This window comes from Manis pentadactyla, chromosome 5 (genome assembly GCF_030020395.1).
Source record: "Manis pentadactyla isolate mManPen7 chromosome 5, mManPen7.hap1, whole genome shotgun sequence".
Classification (NCBI taxonomy): domain Eukaryota; kingdom Metazoa; phylum Chordata; class Mammalia; order Pholidota; family Manidae; genus Manis; species Manis pentadactyla.
In genome coordinates, this window is record NC_080023.1 from 8,151,161 (window position 1) to 8,157,160 (window position 6,000).

Genomic DNA, 6,000 nt, shown 5'->3' on the forward strand with positions numbered 1-6,000 from the left:
GCACGCAGACTGAGCTGCATCGCTGCTGTCCACCATCATCTCCAGTCTCTCCTTCTTTCAGCCACTCCACTGTCCTTCCTGTACTTCATACTCTGCACATACTGAACTGGCTCCATTGCTTAGTGTTCCTTCATTCCTCTAGTCCTTGGTTTTGTCTATGGCTTTCCTCAGCTCAGGATGCTTTTTCCTTCTCTTCTGCTGACTCCTACCAATCCATCAGGTTTCATGTCAGATAAAATTTCCTCCAGAAGTCTTCCTTGAATTCTCAGGTACAAATTTGGTTTCTCTCCCAGGAATTATCGTCATTCCCTGTGTCTCTCCCATCATATTACTATCTACTTGGCTCTATTTGAATTGCTCATACACATGCTTGTGTTCCCTAAAGCAGAGAATATATACTTGCATCGTGCTGTAGTGGCCCAATCTTCCTTATTCAATATCACTTCAGCACCTAGGACAGAGTCTGTCCTGCGCAAGCTCACTATATAATTAATTATTCATTTATAGATCAGCAAATAAATATTTGAATGAACCAATGAATTCTTAACTCCTAGCCCATACCTGGCTAGACGTATAGTATTTATATATGAATGAATACAGGAAACATGGGGATGCCACACATCCCTGAAGAAAAGGCTGGTGGGAGTCCCAGGTACGTGCCTGTGATATGATCAAATATGAAGACCCCAAGAAGACAGAGGGCTGTGACATGTTCAATATATATTTGTTAGAAAATAAAGAAGTTTTCTCAGGGAAACAATGAAAGATCAGATATCCTAGGTAGGTTGGAAACAAGTTGTTGAGAGCCTTAAACACTGGGCAAAGGCGTTTGGACTGTTTTACGGACAAAGATGAGTCATCGGGCAAAACATCGACTTGTCCTCAGGACGTGGTCCAAGCTTCTTGACAGGTTGTTATGAGCGCATGAAGTGGCACGTGCCTTTCACTCAGCTTCACTTTCTTCCACTCTTCTTGCAGCACTGGACCACCAACACCACTTGGCCCTTTGCTAACACCCATTCACCCACCCTCTGAACAAGTGTATGGCTGCAGTGCAGTCCGTGAGGGTCTGCACTCTCGATCTCCCTTGCTCTTTGCAAGGCTCTTCCTCCTGCCGAGACAGCCCTCCTATCTGCCCTCTGCCTCCCCTACACCCCAGCATCTCCCTGGGACCAAGCACCCCTCAGAGAGTCACACCTTGGGTGTATCCTTCACCAGACCTCACTCTACCCTTGATCCCACAATGCAGCCCCTTTCTCAGAGTACACATCAAGCTGGCTGGGGTAATTGTTGAGTTTTTAGAATCACAACAAACCTGCAGGAAACCAAAGCTGGTCCTTGTTCCTCTGTCCAGTCAGGGCTGCCCACAGAGAGAGCAGCCACTGTACCTGATGCACAGTGAGTAAGATAATCAGCAAGCACACACGAATGGAGGAGTGCTGAGAGGGTCATGGAGCGGTGCCGCCGCAGGTCACAGAGACATGGGTTGAAACCAATCTGAGGCTCTGGTGGACATAAGTTAATACAGGTTGACCCTTGAATGGTGTTAGCAGACAAAAAGGACAAACGGGTTTCAGTGCATGAAGAAAATACTATCAAAGTGGACAAAACACAACAGAGACCCCTTATTTCACCTTTGGGAGTTCTCTCCTCCTGTGGTGCAGGTTTTTGAGCTTTGAAGCACACTAATGCATCAAAGCTTTCGCTTCATGTAACAGTCCAATCTACCAATTGGAAGAAGCACAAGGGGCTTGAGGACCCCCGGCTCAGCCCTCAGAGGACAGCCACTGCTGCCAAGCTGTGAGCTGAGCTGGCACACTCTGTGGAACAGATGAGCTTTTAAAAGATTCAAGTTTGGTTCAAAATTCACAAGTCGTGAGTTCCAACTGTTTCTAAATTTGGCTGAATGCATTTTTCCCTAGCCATGTGCCACAGAGCAAGACATAGTGACTTCATCGAGTTAGAAAAACAAAGGACCATTATTGCCTTTCTGCAGAAATAAACCTGATGAGGACAAAAGGAGTGTGTTGCAAATAGTACAGCCATAGACCCTTAATTTTGTGTATTTTCCACTCAAACAGCCGTCTCTGGCATCAGCAGCAAAGCCATTCTCTGAAAGAACAATGCCAGTTACCAGCTTACTTATAAGCAAAGTGGCACTAAGTGAGTAATCTTTCAGCTTTGTTGAACAAGCAAATTATATAGTAAATTAAATCACATTTTACTGTATAGTTGGTGTGGTGCAAATTAAGGAATGCACTTTGATTCAACCTTACATCTCCTGCATATTTCATAGCCTGGGTGTTCCAGTGTCAATAAGGTATAATTTAGCAGAGGGCTTGTGTCGATTCTCTTTCTTTGTTGTATTTACAAGTTCACTGAAACCAGTCCACTCAGAATAGTGTTGGCTTAATACCAAAATGGCATGCTTTGTTTAGACAGAATGTTTAGCTTCTTGTTAATTATTTAAGTGGATGATGCCTTCTTTCCTATTTTTTTTTTTTTAGTGTTCTCCAACACACCAAATCAAAGTCTCCACAAATATAGATGTACTGTTGCAAAGTCTGGAGATTAAAAAGAGAGGGAATTCCTGGAGACAAGTAAATGATCTCCAGGGAAGAATGTAGGTAGTTACTTCTGGCAACATGGGGGAATGAACAGCAGCTATGCCCTGTGCTAGATGGACCTGGCTTGGACTTCTGCTAATACTGCAGCCCTGGGGAACTGGGTGTGTTCATTTCTTTGAAGCTCTGTTCCTTAAAAGAGGTTATGGATGTTACATGAAATTACCCATATTCCAAATTAAGTGCAAAATAAGCACTCCATAAATTTCATTTCTCCTCTCTTTCCAAGATCTTGTTTTAATAAGGATTGCTTCAGGAACTGGAAATACCTGCTCATGCCCTTCTTGGAATGAATTCCATGTTTCAGAATAGCAGGTGTCGCTCAGTTGGTGTCATGATAAAAGGAAGAGGAAGAGAAGAGATAGCCATTACTGCAGGCTTGTCAGTGGGAAGCCCAATGACACTCTTTATGCTTTAGAGTGAAAAGGTCAAATGGGTCAGCCCATGTTTTGGCATTTCTGACAAATGGGTCAGTGGAGATGGGAGTGTTAATTTATTTGAATGGCTGTGTGGCAACAGTGTTCTGAAAGAAAAGTGTGCTGGGATGGTCTGTCACAAAAAATAAGAACGCACTGACAAAACCTCAGAACGCCCACTAGGTACAGCCAGAGCGACTTCAGGCTGCTGTCAGCCCAGTTCTTCCAAGTGCTCCACGGCGGGAGATCGGGAGAGACGTTTAACTGAATCCTTGCCATTCTAAAATGTGCAAACCACTCTCCTGGAGTTTATGTAGTGAAGTAGGTCCTCATCCAAAAATCATCCAGACAAGTGTGAAAGAGCAAATGGGGCAGGTGCTATATGGAGCAGTGCACTGTTTCTGAAGGGCTTTTACAAGTGGGTTCAAGAGTTCAAAAGTGTCTGGACAAAGAGCAGCTTTGGCTGAGTCCCTAAACGTGGACTGAAATGAGGTCAGTGGGGAGAGACCAGAGGAGATTTCTGGCGCTAAGGAGGAGCATTTGGGAAGGACTTAGCTGTGGAGCGGAGTATGCTTCTTTAATATTTTTTTTCATGGAATCATTCTCCAATATTCCTGGCTTTGGTATTAGCCACTGCTGAAGGGCATCTGGTCTGTTTAGTTTATATTTTATTGTGGTATGTTATATTATTTTGTTTTATTTAGCTTTTAGTCTCTTTACCCTTCTGAACCTTAATTTTTTCCTCTATAAAAGCCAGGTGCTGGGCCAGGTTTTCTGATAACCCATTGTGACTCTAGAGGCCTAAACTTCATGGCAAGAGAAATCCTGTTACAAGCATTAAAAGATCAAAAAACTGCATCCACACCTAGTTCTACATTTCATTTCAATCAGGTTGATTCACCATGGACCTTAAGAAAAATCATCATGCCTGTCCAGAGAAAGGAAACCCAATAGAACTGCCAATATTCTACCATTTCTTCAACCTACAAACAGGTTCATGTCATGTGATCTCACCTGTGCTACCGACTGAACCTTTGTACCCCATGGAGGGCACTCCTATTGCCCTCACACCTCACACAGTCTTGCAAATTATGCATTTGTCAAAATTTACTCCAGTAAAATTTCTTTCTCAGAACCTCAGTTCTACCCAGTCCTCTCCATTCCACCACCCCTTCACAGTCCAAGCAGCTATGAGGATCATCTCCTAACTGGTCTATTGTCTTCTTCTTGGGCCCTTTGCTAGTAAGTTCTACACAGCCTGAGAAAACTTCCAAATTGTAAATCTAATTGCATGGTACCCTGTGCTTAAAGCCCTTATTGTCTTCCCAGTGTCGTAGGAGGAGTGACAGTGCCCCTAGCAATGATCCCCAAGGGTCCTGTTCTTACTCTGGCATCTGCCTCTGCCAGCCTCCTTCTGTACCTTCCTCCTTAGGCCACACGGCCTCTTGCAGCTCTCTGTAATCTCCATACTCCGCTCCACAGCGAAGTCCTCCCCCAAATGCTCCTCCTTAGCGCCAGAAATCTCCTCTGGCCTCTCCCCACTGACCTCATTCCAGTTCATGTTTAGGGACTCAGCCAAAGCTGCTCTTTGCCCAGACACTTTTGCACTCTTGAACCCACTTGTAAAAGCCTTTCAGAAACAGTGCACGGTTCCATGTAGCATCTGCCCCATTTGCTCTTCCATACTTGTCTGGATGATTTTTCGATGAGGACCTACTTCACTATATAAGCTCTATGAAGGCAAAAGTCATGTCTGACGCTGCTCTTCACTGTATCTCAGCACTCAAGCCCTGTGGGTGGGTGATGCCAGTAAACGTCTGTGGCAGGAGTGGTGGCTACACAGAGGATGGTAAATGTAAGGAGAGGAATCCTGCTCTTGGGAGATCTCAGGGCTATCTACTATCCAGGCTTTCTTTTTCACCCATTTTCATGGCAGTGGGTTTCTGCTTTTGCTTTTTATTCATGAGAAGATTGACCAACAATGCAGGAGGGACCCGGATCAAAAACAACAGTTATGAAACATCTCAGACAAAGCAGGATTTCCCAAGAACGCACTCATTACCATCTTGTATTTCACAAGCAGAGAACTTGGTGGTTTACACTGACCTTGTCCTTCTGTAATTATTCCTTTACTGTATCTACCTCAACAGAGTTGAGTTGTTGAGAGTAAATTCTAGGGAACTTAGAGTCCTGTTAATTCAATACCCTTCTCTGTAACTCCTTGGAGAAAAAAATGGCTTAGCCTTAATAACAGGAAATTTGTTCAGTAACATGGAAGGTATTCTGTTTTATTTTGTTTTTTATTTTTCCAGAGCAGGTGTTAAAAGACTGAAAAGATTTAGTTTGTCTACTTGTGGTTTGAGATTTTCTTTTGTTTTGTCTTGCCAAGTAAACACTGGATACCGTGAATTCTGACGTGCATTCTCGGCTTCTCTAATGAGCACCCGCCTAGGCATATTAAGCAGTCACTAACAATGACAAGGAAGGGGTGTCTGTAACCAGGAAATTCAATGTCTGAAAAAATGTGGTTACCATTAAGGGTAGTAAAAACGAAGAAAGTGATATTAAGTACCCCAGTTTTAAAAGTCTGGAAATTGAGGCCAGAGAAGGTTAAAGAAAAAGAGAGAAAGAAAAACAAAGAAAACCTCCTGAGAGGATCTCAGCAAGTAGGGACACAACTGGAATGGAAGCTCAGGACTGTGGCCCTTCTAGCCTTACGGGGTGCTCATTTCACTGTACCCGTTCAAGATCTCATATTCTTACTTATTTTTCCCATTAACTAATTTTTCTCTCTTTGAATACTCTATGTGTGCTCTAACTGGAAGTTAATATATTGTGTTTTGCATTATAGTTAGTAGTGCATGACTTCCACACCGTAGCCAGAATGTAATTTATTTTGTTCATGCCTAACCACAGCAACTTGTACATTGGAGGAGCTCAAGACATGTACTTTTAACTCA